The following is a 16531-nucleotide window of genomic DNA, read 5'->3' on the forward strand; positions in this document are numbered from 1 at the left end:
TTCATCAACACTCTGAAGGTCCACAGATTACAGAATGCATTCCGATGTGCTTCAGAAACTACTACTAGTCTTCCAGGGAACGATCAAAGCGTAGACAGTTTAAGACATTACTCCCATGGAGAAAAGTCCGCATGGTGCTTATTGTGGTCAATGCCGATGCAATTTTGGTGTTTCATCAACACTCTGATGGTCCACAAATTACAGAATGCATCCAGATGTACTTTGGAAACTACTACTAGTCTCACAGGGAACGATCAAAACGTAGACAGCTTAAGACATTACTCCCATGGAGAAAAGTCCGCATGGTGCTTATTGTGTTCAATGCCGATTCAATTTCTGTGTCTCATCAACACTCTGAAGGTTCACAGATTATAGAATGCATCCAGATGTGCTTCGGAAACTACTACTAGTCATCCAGGGAACGATCAAAGATTACAGTTTAAGACAATTCTTTCATGGAAAAAAGTCAGTATGGTGCTTATTGTGTTCAATGCCGATGTAATTTCTGTGTTTCATCAACACTCTGAATGTCCACAGATTACAGAATGCATCCAGATGTGCTTCGGAAACTACTACTAGTCTTCCAGGGAACGATCTAAGCGTAGACAGTTTAAGACATTACTCCCATGGAGAAAAGTTCGCATTGTGCTTATTGTGTTCAATGCCGATGCAATTTTTGTGTTTCATCAACGCTCTGAAGGTCCACAGATTACACAATGCATCCAGATGTGCTTCGGAAACTACTACAAGTCTTCCAGTGTACGATCAAAGCGTAGACAGTTTAAGACATTACTCCCATGGAGAAAAGTCAGCATGGTGCTTATTGTGTTTAATGACGATGCAGTTTTTGTGTTTCATCAACACTCTGAAGGTCCACAGATTACAGAATGCATTCCGATGTGCTTCAGAAACTACTACTAGTCTTCCAGGGAACGATCAAAGCGTAGACATTTTGAGACATTACTCCCATGGAGAAAGGTCCGCATGGTGCTTATTGTGTTCAATGCCGATTCAATTTCTGTGTTTCATCAACACTCTGAAGGTCCACAGATTACAGAATGCATCCACATGTGCTTCGGAAACTATTACTAGTTTCCAGGGAACGATCAAAGTGTAGACATTTTAAGACATTACTCCCATGGAGAAAAGTCCGCATGGTGCTTATTGTCTTCAATGCCGATTCAATTTCTGTGTTTCATCAACACTCTGAAGGTTCACAGATTACAGAATGCATCCAGATGTGCTTCGGAAACTATTACTAGTTTCCAGGGAACGATCAAAGCGTAGACATTTTAAGACATTACTCCCATGGAGAAAAGTCCGCATGGTGCTTATTGTGTTCAATGTCGATTCAATTTCTGTGTTTCATCAACACTCTGAAGGTTCACAGATTACAGAATGCTTCCAGATGTGCTTCGGAAACTACTACTAGCCTTCCAGTGAACGATCAAAGCGTAGACAGTTTGAGACATTACTCCCGTGGAGAAAAGTCTGCATGGTGCGTATTGTGTTCAATGCCGATGCAATTTTTGTGCTTCATCAACACTCTAAAGGTCCACAGATTGCAGAATGCATCCAGATGTGCTTCGGAAACTACTAGTAGTCTTCCAGGGAACGATCAAGGCGTAGACAGTTTAAGACATAACTCTCATGGAGAAAAAACCGCATGGTGCTTATTGTGTTCAATGCCGATGCAATTTCTGTGTTTCATCAACACTCTGAAGAACCACAGATTACAGAATGCATCCAGATGGTCTTCGGAAACTGTTACTAGCCTTCCAGGGAACGATCAAAGCGTAGACAGTTTAAGACATTACTCCCATGGAGAAAAGTCCGCATGGTGCTTATTGTGTTCTATGCCGATGCAATTTTTGTGTTTCATCAACACTCTGAAGGTAAACAGATTTCAGAATGCATCCAGATGTGCTTCGGAAACTACTACTAGTCTTCCATTGAACGATCAAAGAGTAGACCGTTTAAGACATTACTCCCATGGAGAAAAGTCCGCATGGTGCTTATTGTGTTTAATGCCGATGAAATTTCTGTGTTTCATCAACAATCTGAAGATCCACAGATTACAGAATGCATCCAGATGTGCTTCGGAAACTACTACTAGTCTTCCAAAGAACGTTTAAATCGTAGACAGTTTAAGACATTACTCTCATGGAGAAAAGTCCGCATGGTGCTTATTGTGTTCAATGCCGATTCAATTTCTGTGTTTCATCAACACTCTGAAGGTTCGCAGATTACAAAATGCCTCCAGATGTGCTTCGGAAACTACTACTAGTCTTCCAGGGAACGATCAAAGCGTAGACAGTTTAAGACATTACTCTAATGGAGAAAAGTCCGCATGGTGATTATTGTGTTCAATTCCGATTCAATTTCTGCGTTACATCAACACTCTGAAGGTCCACAGATTACAGAATGCCTCCAGATGTGCTTCGGAAACTGCCACTAGTCTTCCTGTGAACGATCAAAGCGTAGACAGATTAAGACGTTACTCCTATGGAGAAAAGTCCGTATGGTGCTTTTTGTGTTCAATGCCGATGCAATTTCTGTGTTTCATCAACACTCTGAGGTATCCACAGATTACAGAATGCATCCAGATGTGCTTCGGAAACTATTACTAGCCTTCCAGGGAACGATCAAAGCGTAGACAGTTTAAGACAATACTCCCATGGAGAAAAGTCCGCATGGTGCTTATTGTGTTCTATGCCGATGCAATTTTTGTGTTTCATCAACACTCTGAAGGTAAACAGATTTCAGAATGCATCCAGATGTGCTTCAGAAACTACTACTATTCTTCCATTGAACGATCAAAGAGTAGACCGTTTAAGACATTACTCCCATGGAGAAAAGTCCGCATGGTGCTTATTGTGTTTAATGCCGATGAAATTTCTGTGTTTCATCAAGACTCTGAAGGTATACAGATTACAGAATGCCTGCAGTTGTGCTTCGGAAGCTACTGCTAGTCTTCCAGTGAACGATCAAAGCGTAGACAGTTTAAGACATTACTCCCATGGAGAAAAGTCCGCATGGAGCATATTGTGTTCAATGCCGATGCAATTTCTGTGTTTCATCAACGCTCTGAAGATCCACAGATTACAGAATGCATCCAGATGTGCTTCGCAAACTACTACTAGTCTTCCAGGGAACGTTTCAAGCGTAGACAGTTTAACCCATTATTCTCATAGAGAAAAGTCCGCATGGTGCTTATTGTGTTCAATGCCGATTAAATTTCTGTGTTTCATCAACACTCTGAGGGTCCGCAGATTACAGAATGCCTCCAGATGTGCTTCGGAAACTACTACTAGTCTTCCAGTGTACGATCAAAGCGTAGACAGTTTAAGACATTACTCTCATGGAGAAAAGTGGCCATGGTGCTTATTGTGTTCAATACCGATGCAATTTTTGTGTTTCATCAACACTCTGAAGGTCCACAGATTACAGAATGCATCCAGATATGCTTCGGAAACTACTACTAGTCTTCCAGGAACGATCAATGCGTAAACAGTTTAACACATTACTAACATGGAGAAAAGTCCACATGGTGCTTATTATGTTCAATGCCGGTGCAATTTTTGGGTTTCATCAACACTCTGAATGTAAACAGATTACAGAATGCATCCAGATGTGCTTCGGAAGCTACTACTAGTCTTCCAGGGAACGATCAAAGCGTAGACAGTTTAAGACATTACTCCCATGGAGAAAAGTTCGCATGGTGCTTATTGTGTTCAATGCCGATGCAATTTTTTTGTTTCATCAACACTGAAAAGGTCCACAGGTTACAGAATGCATCCAGATGTGCTTCGGAAACTACTACTAGTCTTCCAGTGTACGATCAAAGAGTAGACAGTTTAAGACATTACTCCCATGGAGAAAAGTCCGCATGGTGCTTATTGTGTTCATTGCCGATGCAATTTTTGTGTTTCATCAACACTCTGGAGGTCCACAGATTACAGAATGAATCCAGATGTGCTTCGAAAACTACTACTAGTCTTCCAGTGTACGATCAAAACGTAGACAGTTTAAGACATTACTCCCATGGAGAAAAGTTCGCATGGTGATTATTGTGTTCAATGCCGATGCAATTTTTGTGTTTCATCAACACTCTGAAGGTCCACAGATTACAGAATGCATCCAGATGTGCTTCGGAAGCTACTACTAGTCTTCCAGGGAACGATCAAAGCGTAGACAGTTTAAGACATTACTCTCATGGAGAAAAGTCCGCATGGTGCATATTGTGTACAATGCCGATGCAATTTCTGTGTTTCATCAACACTCTGAAGAACCACTGATTACAGAATGCATCCAGATGTGCTTCGGAAACTACTGCTAGTCTTCCAGGGAACGTTAAAACGTAGACAGTTTAAGACATTACTCTCATGGAGAAAATTCCGCATGGTGCTTATTGTGTTCGATGCCGATTCAATTTCTGTGTTTCATCAACACTCTGAAGGTCCGCAGATTACAGAATGACTCCAGATGTGCTTCGGAAACTACTACTAGTCTTCCAGTGTACGATCAAAGCGTAGACAGTTTAAGACATTACTCCCATGGAGAAAAGTCAGCATGGTGCTTATTGCGTTTAATGACGATGCAGTTTTTGTGTTTCATCAACACTCTGAAGGTCCACAGATTAGAGAATGCATTCCGATGTGCTTCGGAAACTACTACTAGTCTTCCAGGGAACGATCAAAGCGTAGACATTTTGAGACATTACTCCCATGGAGAAAAGTCCGCATGGTGCTTATTGTGTTCAATGCCGATTCAATTTCTGTGTTTCATCAACACTCTGAAGGTCCGCAGATTACAGAATGCATCCAGATGTGCTTCGGAAACTATTACTAGTTTCCAGTGAACGATCAAAGCGTAGACATTTTAAGACATTACTCCCATGGAGAAAAGTCCGCATGGTGCTTATTGTGTTCAATGCCGATTCAATTTCTGTGTTTCATCAACACTCTGAAGGTTCACAGATTACAGAATGCCTCCAGATAAGCTTCGGAAACTACTACTAGTCTTCCAGTGAACGATCAAAGCGTAGACAGTTTGAGACATTACTCCCGTGGAGAAAAGTCCGCATGGTGCTTATTGTGTTCAATGGCGATGCAATTTTTGTGTTTCATCAACACTCTGAAGGTCCACAGATTACAGAATGCACCCAGATGTGCTTCGGAAACTATTACTAGTTTCCAGGGAACGATCAAAGCGTAGACATTTTAAGACATTACTCCCATGGAGAATAGTCCGCATGGTGCTTATTGTGTTCAATGTCGATTCAATTTCTGTGTTTCATCTACACTCTGAAGGTTCACACATTACAGAATGCTTCCAGATGTGCTTCGGAAACTACTACTAGCCTTTCAGTGAACGATCAAAGCGTAGACAGTTTGAGACATTACTCCCGTGGAGAAAAGTCCGCATGGTGCGTATTGTGTTTAATGCCGATGCAATTTTTGTGCTTCATCAACACTCTAAAGGTCCACAGATTGCAGAATGCATCCAGATGTGCTTCGGAAACTACTAGTAGTCTTCCAGGGAACGATCAAGGCGCAGACAGTTTAAGACATAACTCTCATGGAGAAAAAACCGCATAGTGCTTATTGTGTTCAATGCTGATGCAATTTCTGTGTTTCATCAACACTCTGAAGAACCACAGATTACAGAATGCATCCAGATGTGCTTCGGAAACTATTACTAGCCTTCCAGGGAACGATCAAAGCGTAGACAGTTTAAGACATTACTCCCATGGAGAAAAGTCCGCATGGTGCTTATTGTGTTCAATGCCGATGCAATTTTTGTGCTTCATCAACACTCTGAAGGTAAACAGATTTCAGAATGAATCCAGATGTGCTTCGGAAACTACTACTAGTCTTCCATTGAACGATCAAAGAGTAGACCGTTTAAGACATTACTCCCATGGAGAAAAGTCCGCATGGTGCGTATTGTGTTTAATGACGATGAAATTTCTGTGTTTCATCAACACTCTGAAGGTATACAGATTACAGAATGCCTCCAGTTGTGCTTCGGAAACTACTGCTAGTCTTCCAGTGAACGATCAAAGCGTAGACAGTTTAAGACATTACTCCCATGGAGAAAAGTCCGCATGGTGCATATTGTGTTCAATGCCGATGCAATTTCTGTGTTTCATCAACACTCTGAAGATCCACAGATTACAGAATGCATCCAGATGTGCTTCGCAAACTACTACTAGTCTTCCAGGGAACGTTCAAGCGTAGACAGTTTAAGACATTATTCTCATAGAGAAAAGTCCGCATGGTGCTTATTGTGTTCAATGCCGATTCAATTTCTGTGTTTCATCAACACTCTGAGGGTCCGCAGATTACAGAATGCCTCCAGATGTGCTTCGGAAACTACTACTAGTCTTCCAGTGTACGATCAAAGCGTAGACAGTTTAAGACATTACTCCCATGGAGAAAAGTCCGCATGGTGCTTTTGTGTTCAATGCCGATGCAATTTTTGTGTTTCGTCAACACTCTGAAGGTCCACAGATAACAGAATGCCTCCAGATGTGCATCGGAAACTACTACTAGTCTTCCAGTGACGATCAAAGCGTAGACAGTTTAAGACATTACTCTCATGGAGAAAAGTGCGCATGGTGCTTATTGTGTTCAATACCGATGCAATTTTTGTGTTTCATCAACACTCTGAAGGTCCACAGATTACAGAATGCATCCAGATATGCTTCGGAAACTACTACTAGTCTTCCAGGGAACGATCATTGCGTAAACAGCTTAACACATTACTAACATGGAGAAAAGTCCACATGGTGCTTATTATGTTCAATGCCGATGCAATTTTTGGGTTTCATCAACACTCTGAATGTAAACAGATTACAGAATGCATCCAGATGTGCTTCGGAAACTACTACTAGTCTTCCAGGGAACGATCAAGGAGTAGACAGTTTAAGACATTACTCCCATGGAAAAAAGTCGGCATGGTGTTTATTGTGTTCAATGCCGATGCAATTTCTGTGTTTCATCAACACTCTGAAGATCCACAGATTACAGAATGCCTCCAGATGTGCTTCGGAAACTACTACTAGTCTTCCAGGGAACGATCTAAGCGTAGACAGTTTAAGACATTACTCCCATGGAGAAAACTCCGCATGATGTTTATTGTGTTCAATGCCGATGCAATTTGTGTTTCATCAACACTCTGAAGTTCCACAGATTACAGTATGGATGTAGATGTGCTTCGTAAACTACTACTAGTCTCCTACGGAACGATCAAAGCGTAGACAGTTTAAGACATTACTCCCATGGAGAAAAGTCCGCATGGTGCTTATTGTGTTCAATGCGATGCAACTTTTGTATTTCATGAACACTCTGAAGGTCCACAGATTACAGAATGCCTCCAGATGTGCTTCGGAAACTACTACTAGTCTTCCAGGGAACGATCAAAGCGTAGACAGTTTAAGACATTACTCTCATGGAGAAAAGTCTGCATGGTGCATATTGTGTTCAATGCCGATGCAATTTCTGTGTTTCATCAACAATCTGAAGATCCACAGATTACAGAATGCATCCAGATGTGCTTCGGAAACTACTACTAGTCTTCCGGGGAACGTTTAAAGCGTAGACAGTTTAAGACATTACACTCATGCAGAAAAGTCCGCATGGTGCTTATTGTGTTCAATGCAGATTCAATTTCTGTGTTTCATCAAGACTCTGAAGGTCTGCAGATTACAGAATGCCTCCAGCTGTGCTTCGGAAACTACTACTAGTCTTCCAGTGAACGATCAAAGCGTAGACAGTTTAAGACGTTACTCTCATGGAGAAAAGTACGCATGCTGCTTATTGTGTTCAATGCCTATGCAATTTCTGTGTTTCATCAACACTCTGATGGTCCAGACATTACAGAATGCATCCAGATGTGCTTCGGAATCTACTACTAGCCTTTCATGGAACGATCTAAGCGTAGACAGGTTAAGACATTACTCTCATGGAGAAAAGTCCGCATGGTGATTATTGTGTTCAATTCCGATTGAATTTCTGCGTTACATCAACACTCTGAAGGTCCACAGATTACAGAATGCCTCCAGATGTGCTTCGGAAACTGCGACTAGTCTTCCTGTGAACGATCAAAGCGTAGACAGATTAAGACGTTACTCTTATGGAGAAAAGTCCGCATTGAGCTTATTGTGTTCAATGCCGATGCAATTTTTGTGTTTCATCAATACTCTACAGGTCCACAGATTACAGAATGCCTCCAGATATGCTTCGGAAACTACTACTAGTCTTCCAGTGCACGATCAAAGCGTAGACAGTTTAAGACATTACTCCCATGGAGAAAAGTCCGCATGGTGCATATTGTGTTCAATGCCGATGCAATTTCTATGTTTCATCAACACTCTGAAGATCCACAGATTACAGAATGCATCCAGATGTGCTTCGGAAACCACTACTAGTCTTCCAGGGAACGTTTCAAGCGTAGACAGTTTAAGATATTATTCTCATAGAGAAAAGTCCACATGATGTTTATTGTGTTTAATGCCGATGCAATTTGTGTTTCATCAACCCTCTGAAGTTCCACAGTTTACAGAATGCATGCAGATGTGCTTCGTAAACTACTACTAGTCTCCTAGGGAACGATCAAAGCGTAGGCAGTGTAAGACATTACTCCCATGGAGAAAAGTCCGCATGGTGCTTATTGTGTTCAATGCGATGCAATTTTTGTATTTCATCAACACTCTGAAGGTCCACAGATTACAGAATGCCTACAGATGTGCTTCGGAAACTGCTACTAGTCTTCCAGGGAAAGATTCAAGCGTAGACAGTTTAAGACATTATTCTCATAGAGAAAAGTCCGCATGGTGCTTATTGTGTTCAATGCCGATTAAATTTCTGTGTTTCATCAACACTCTGAGGGTCCGCAGATTACAGAATGCCTCCAGATGTGTTTCGGAAACTACTACTAGTCTTCCAGTGTACGATCAAAGCGTAGACAGTTTAAGACATTACTCCCATGGAGAAAAGTCCGCATGGTGCTTATGTTTTCAATGCCGATGCAATTTTTGTGTTTCGTCAACACTCTGAAGGTCCACAGATTACAGAATGCCTCCAGATGTGCATCGGAAACTACTACTAGTCTTCCAGTGAACGATCAAAGCGTAGACAGTTTAAGACATTACTCTCATGGACAAATGTGCGCATGGTGCTTATTGTGTTCAATACCGATGCAATTTTTGTGTTTCATCAACACTCTGAAGGTCCACAGATTACAGAATACATCCAGATATGCTTCGGAAACTACTACTAGTCTTCCAGGGAACGATCAATGCGTAAACCGTTTAACACATTACTCCCATGGAGAAAAGTCCGCATGCTGCTTATTGTGTTCAATGCCTATGCAATTTCTGTGTTTCATCAACACTCTGAAGGTCCACACATTACAGAATGCATCCAGATGTGCTTCGGAAACTACTACTAGTCTTCCAGGGAACGATCAAAGCGTAGACAGTTTAAGACATTACTCTCATGGAGAAAAGTCCGCATGGTGATTATTGTGTTCAATTCCGATTCAATTTCTGCGTTACATCAACACTCTGAAGGTCCACAGATTACAGAATGCCTCTAGATGTGCTTCGGAAACTGCGACTGGTCTTCCTGTGAACGATCAAAGCGTAGACAGATTAAGACGTTACTCTTATGGAGAAAAGTCCGCATTGTGCTTATTGTGTTCAATGCCGATGCAATTTTTGTGTTTCATCCATACTCTACAGGTCCACAGATTACAGAATGCCTCCAGATATGCTTCGGAAACTACTACTAGTTTTCCAGTGCACGATCAAAGCGTAGACAGTTTAAGACATTACTCCCATGGAGAAAAGTCCTCATGGTGCATATTGTGTTCAATGCCGATGCAATTTCTGTGTTTCATCAACACTCTGAAGATCCACAGATTACAGAATATATCCAGATGTGCTTCGGAAACTACTACTAGTCTTCCAGGGAACGTTTCAAGCGTAGACAGTTTAAGACATTATTCTCATAGAGAAAAGTCCGCATGATGTTTATTGTGTTCAATGCCGATGCAATTTGTGTTTCATCAACACTCTGAAGTTCCACAGATTACAGAATGCATGCAGATGTGCTTCGTAAACTACTATTAGTCTTCCGGGGAACGTTTAAAGCGTAGACAGTTTAAGACATTACACTCATGCAGAAAAGTCCGCATGGTGATTATTGTGTTCAATGCCGATTCAATTTCTGCGTTTCATCAACACTCTGAAGGTCCACAGATTACAGAATGCCTCCAGATGTGCTTCGGAAACTACCACTAGTCTTCCAGTGTACGATCAAAGCGTAGACAGTTTAAGACATTACTCCCATGGAGAAAAGTCCGCATGGTGATTATTGTGTTCAATGCCGATGCAATTTTTGGGTTTCATCAACACTCTGAAGGTAAACAGATTACAGAATGCATCCAGATGTGCTTCGGAAACTACTACTAGTCTTCCAGGGTACGATCAAAGCGTAGACAATTTAAGACATTACTCCCATGGAAAAAAGTCGGCATGGTGCTTATTGTGTTCAATGCCGATGCAATTTTTGTGTGTCATCAACACTCTGAAGATCCACAGATTACAGAATGCATCCAGATGTGCTTCGGAAACTACCACTAGTCTTCCAGTGTACGATCAAAGCGTAGACAGTTTAAGACATTACTCTCATGGAGAAAAGTCCGCATGGTGATTATTGTGTTCAATTCCGATTCAATTTCTGCGTTACATCAACACTCTGAAGGTCCACAGATTACAGAATGCCTCCAGATGTGCTTCAGAAACTGCGACTAGTCTTCCTGTGAACGATCAAAGCGTAGACAGTTTAAGACGTTACTCCCATGGAGAAAAGTCCGCATGCTGCTTATTGTGTTCAATGCCTATGCAATTTCTGTGTTTCATCAACACTCTGAAGGTCCACACATTACAGAATGCATCCAGATGTGCTTCGGAAACTACTACTAGTCTTCCAGGGAACGATCAAAGCGTAGACAGTTTAAGACATTACTCTCATGGAGAAAAGTCCGCATGGTGATTATTGTGTTCAATTCCGATTCAATTTCTGCGTTACATCAACACTCTGAAGGTCCACAGATTACAGAATGCCTCTAGATGTGCTCCGGAAACTGCGACTGGTCTTCCTGTGAACGATCAAAGCGTAGACAGATTAAGACGTTACTCTTATGGAGAAAAGTCCGCATTGTGCTTATTGTGTTCAATGCCGATGCAATTTTTGTGTTTCATCCATACTCTACAGGTCCACAGATTACAGAATGCCTCCAGATATGCTTCATAAACTACTACTAGTTTTCCAGTGCACGATCAAAGCGTAGACAGTTTAAGACATTACTCCCATGGAGAAAAGTCCTCATGGTGCATATTGTGTTCAATGCCGATGCAATTTCTGTGTTTCATCAACACTCTGAAGATCCACAGATTACAGAATGCATCCAGATGTGCTTCGGAAACTACTACTAGTCTTCCAGGGAACGTTTCAAGCGTAGACAGTTTAAGACATTATTCTCATAGAGAAAAGTCCGCATGATGTTTATTGTGTTCAATGCCGATGCAATTTGTGTTTCATCAACACTCTGAAGTTCCACAGATTACAGAATGCATGCAGATGTGCTTCGTAAACTACTACTAGTCTTCCGGGGAACGTTTAAAGTGTAGACAGTTTAAGACATTACACTCATGCAGAAAAGTCCGCATGGTGCTTATTGTGTTCAATGCAGATTCAATTTCTGTGTTTCATCAACACTCTGAAGGTCCGCAGATTACAGAATGCCTCCAGATGTGCTTCGGAAACTACTACTAGTCTTCCAGTGAACGATCAAAGCGTAGACAGTTTAAGACATTACTCTCATGGAGAAAAGTCCGCATGCTGCTTATTGTGTTTAATGCCTATGCAATTTCTGTGTTTCATCAACACTCTGAAGGTCCACACATTACAGAATGCATCCAGATGTGCTTCGGAAACTACTACTAGTCTTCCAGGGAACGATCAAAGCGTAGACAGTTTAAGACATTACTCTCATGGGGAAAAGTCCGCATTGTGATTATTGTGTTCAATTCCGATTCAATTTCTGCGTTACATCAACACTCTGAAGGTCCACAGATTACAGAATGCCTCCAGATGTGCTTCGGAAACTGCGACTAGTCTTCCTGTGAACGATCAAAGCGTAGACAGATTAAGACGTTACTCTTATGGAGAAAAGTCCGCATGGTGCTTATTGTGTTCAATGCCGATGCAATTTTTGTGTTTCATCAATACTCTACAGGTCCACAGTTTACAGAATGCCTCCAGATATGCTTCGGAAACTACTACTAGTCTTCCAGTGCACGATCAAAGCGTAGACAGTTTAAGACATTACTCCCATGGAGAAAAGTCCTCATGGTGCATATTGTGTTCAATGCCGATGCAATTTCTGTGTTTCATCAACACTCTGAAGATCCACAGATTACAGAATTCATCCAGATGTGCTTCGGAAACTACTACTAGTCTTCCAGGGAACGTTTCAAGCGTAGACAGTTTAAGACATTATTCTCATAGAGAAAAGTCCGCATGGTGCTTTTGTGTTCAATGCCGATGCAATTTTTGGGTTTCATCAACACTCTGAATGTAAACAGGTTACAGAATGCATCCAGATGTGCTTCGGAAACTACTACTAGTTTTCCAGGGAACGATCAAAGAGTAGACAGTTTAAGACATTACTCCCATGGAAAAAAGTTGGCATGGTGTTTATTGTGTTCAATGACGATGCAATATTTGTGTTTCATCAACACTCTGAAGATCCACAGATTACAGAATGCCTGCAGATGTGCCTCGGAAACTACTACTAGTCTTCCAGGGAACGATCAAAGCGTAGACAGTTTAAGACATTACTCTCATGGGGAAAAGTCCGCATGGTGATTATTGTGTTCAATTCCGATTCAATTTCTGCGTTACATCAACACTCTGAAGGTCCACAGATTACAGAATGCCTCCAGATGTGCTTCGGAAACTGCGACTAGTCTTCCTGTGAACGATCAAAGAGTAGACAGATTAAGACGTTACTCTTATGGAGAAAAGTCCGCATGGTGCTTATTGTGTTCAATGCCGATGCAATTTTTGTGTTTCATCAATACTCTACAGGTCCACAGTTTACAGAATGCCTCCAGATATGCTTCGGAAACTACTACTAGTCTTCCAGTGCACGATCAAAGCGTAGACAGTTTAAGACATTACTCCCATGGAGAAAAGTCCTCATGGTGCATATTGTGTTCAATGCCGATGCAATTTCTGTGTTTCATCAACACTCTGAAGATCCACAGATTACAGAATTCATCCAGATGTGCTTCGGAAACTACTACTAGTCTTCCAGGGAACGTTTCAAGCGTAGACAGTTTAAGACATTATTCTCATAGAGAAAGGTCCGCATGGTGCTTTTGTGTTCAATGCCGATGCAATTTTTGGGTTTCATCAACACTCTGAATGTAAACAGGTTACAGAATGCATCCAGATGTGCTTCGGAAAGTACTACTAGTTTTCCAGGGAACGATCAAAGAGTAGACAGTTTAAGACATTACTCCCATGGAAAAAAGTCGGCATGGTGTTTATTGTGTTCAATGCCGATGCATTATTTGTGTTTCATCAACACTCTGAAGATCCACAGATTACAGAATGCCTCCAGATGTGCCTCGGAAACTACTACTACTCTTCCAGGGAACGATCTAAGCGCAGATAGTTTAAGACATTACTCCCATGGAGAAAACTCTGCATGATGTTTATTGTGTTCAATGCCGATGCAATTTGTGTATCATCAACACTCTGAAGTTCCACAGATTACAGAATGCATGCAGATGTGCTTCGTAAACTACTACAAGTCTCCTAGGGAACGATCAAAGCATAGACAGTTTAAGACATTACTCCCATGGAGAAAAGTCCGCATGGTGCTTATTGTGTTTAATGCCGATGCAATTATTGTATTTCATCAACACTCTGAAGGTCCACAGATTACAGAATGCCTCCAGATGTGCTTCGGAAACTACTACTAGTCTTCCAGGGAACGATCAAAGCGTAGACAGTTTAAGACATTACTCTCATGGAGAAAAGTCCGCATTGTGCTTTTTGTGTTCAATGCCGATGCAATTTTTGTGTTTCATCAACACTCTGAAGGTCCACAGATAGCAGAATGCCTCCAGATGTGAATCAGAAACTACTACTAGTCTTCCAGTGAACGATCAAAGCGTAGACAGTTTAAGACATTACTCTAATGGAGAAAATTCCGCATTGTGCTTATTGTGTTCAATGCCGATGCAATTTCTGTGTTCATCAACACTCTAAGGATCCATAGATTACAGAATGCATCCAGATGTGCTTCTGAAACTACTACTAGTCTTCCAGGGAACGATCAATGGGTAAACAGTTTAAGACATTACTAACATGGAGAAAAGTACGCATGGTGCTTATTTTGGTCAATGGCGATGCAATTTCTGTGTTTCATCAACATTCTGAAGATCCACAGATTACAGATTCAATCCAGATGTGCTTCGGAAACTACTCCTAGTCTTCCAGTGTACGATCAAAGCGTAGACAATTTAAGACATTACTCCCATGGAAAAAAGTCGGCATGGTGCTTAATGGGTTCAATGCCGATGCAATTTTTTTGTTTCATCAACATTCTGAAGTTATACAGATTACAGAATGCCTCCAGATGTGCCTCGGAAACTACTACTACTCTTCCAGGGAACGATCAAAGCGTAGACACTTTAAGACATTACTCCCAAGGAGAAAACTCCGTATGATGTTTATTGTGTTCAATGCCGATGAAATTTTTGTGTTTCATCAACACTCTGGAGTTCCACAGATTACAGAATGCATGCAGATGTGCTTCGGAAACTACTACTAGTCTTCCAGGGAACGATCAAAGCGAGGACAGTTTGAGACATTACTCCCATAGAGAAAAGTTCGCATGGTGCTTATTGTGTTCAATGCCGATGCAATTTCTGTGTTTCATCAACACTCTGAAGGTATACAGATTACAGAATGCCTCCAGATGTGCTTCGGAAACTACTGCTAGTCTTCCAGTGAACGATCACAGCTTAGACAGTTTAAGGCATTACTCTCATGGAAAAAGGTACGCATGGTGCTTATTGTGTTCAATGCCGATTCAATTTCTGTGTTTCATCAACATTCTGAAGGTCCACAGATTACAGAATGCCTCCAGATGTGCTTCGGAAACTACTACAAGTCTTCCAGTGAACGATCAAAGCATAGACAGTTTAAGACATTACTCTCATGGACAAAAGTCCGCATGGTGCTTATTGTGTTCAATGCCGATTCAATTTCTGTTTTTTATCAACACTCTGAAGGTCCACAGATTTCAGAAAACATCCATATATGCTTCGGAAACTACTACTAGTCTTCCAGGGAACGATCAAAGCGTAGACAGTTTAAGACATTACTCCCAAGGAGAAAAGTTCGCATGGTGCTTATTGTGTTCAATGCCGATGCAATTTCTGTGTTTCATCAACACTCTGAAGGTATACAGATTACAGAATGCCTCCAGATGTGCTTCGGAAACTACTGCTAGTCTTCCAGTGAACGATCACAGCTTAGACAGTTTAAGACATTACTCTCATGGAAAAAGGTACGCATGGTGCTTATTGTGTTCAATGCCGATTCAATTTCTGTGTTTCATCAACATTCTGAAGGTCCACAGATTACAGAATGCCTCCAGATGTGCTTCGGAAACTACTACAAGTCTTCCAGTGAACGATCAAAGCATAGACAGTTTAAGACATTACTCTCATGGACAAAAGTCCGCATGGTGCTTATTGTGTTCAATGCCGATTCAATTTCTGTTTTTTATCAACACTCTGAAGGTCCACAGATTTCAGAAAACATCCATATATGCTTCGGAAACTACTACTAGTCTTCCAGGGAACGATCAAGGCGTAGACAGTTTAAGACATTACTCCCGTGGAGAAAAGTCCGCATGGTGCTTATTGTGTTCAATGCCGACGCAATTTTTGTGTTTCATCAACACTCTGAAGGTCCACAGATTTCAGAATGCCTCCAGATGTGCTTCGGAAACTACTACTAGTCTTCCAGGGAACGATCAAAGCGTAGACATTTTAAGACATTACTCCCATGGAGAAAAGTTCGCATGGTGCTTAATGTGTTCAATGCCGCTGCAATTTTTGGGTTTCATCAACACTCTGAAGGTAAACAGATTACAGAATGCATCCAGATGTGCTTCGGAAACTACTACTAGTCTTCCAGGGTACGATCAAAGCGTAGACAATTTAAGACATTACTCCCATGGAAAAAAGTCGGCATGGTGCTTATTGTGTTCAATGCCGATGCAATTTTTGTGTTTCATCAACACTCTGAAGTTCCACAGATTACAGAATGCCTCCAGATTTGCCTCGGAAACTACTACTACTCTTCCAGGGAACGATCAAAGCGTAGACAGTTTAAGACATTACTCCCAAGGAGAAAAGTTCGCATGGTGCTTA

Source organism: Schistocerca gregaria, chromosome 9 (genome assembly GCF_023897955.1).
Source record: "Schistocerca gregaria isolate iqSchGreg1 chromosome 9, iqSchGreg1.2, whole genome shotgun sequence".
NCBI classification, from domain to species: Eukaryota; Metazoa; Arthropoda; class Insecta; order Orthoptera; family Acrididae; genus Schistocerca; species Schistocerca gregaria.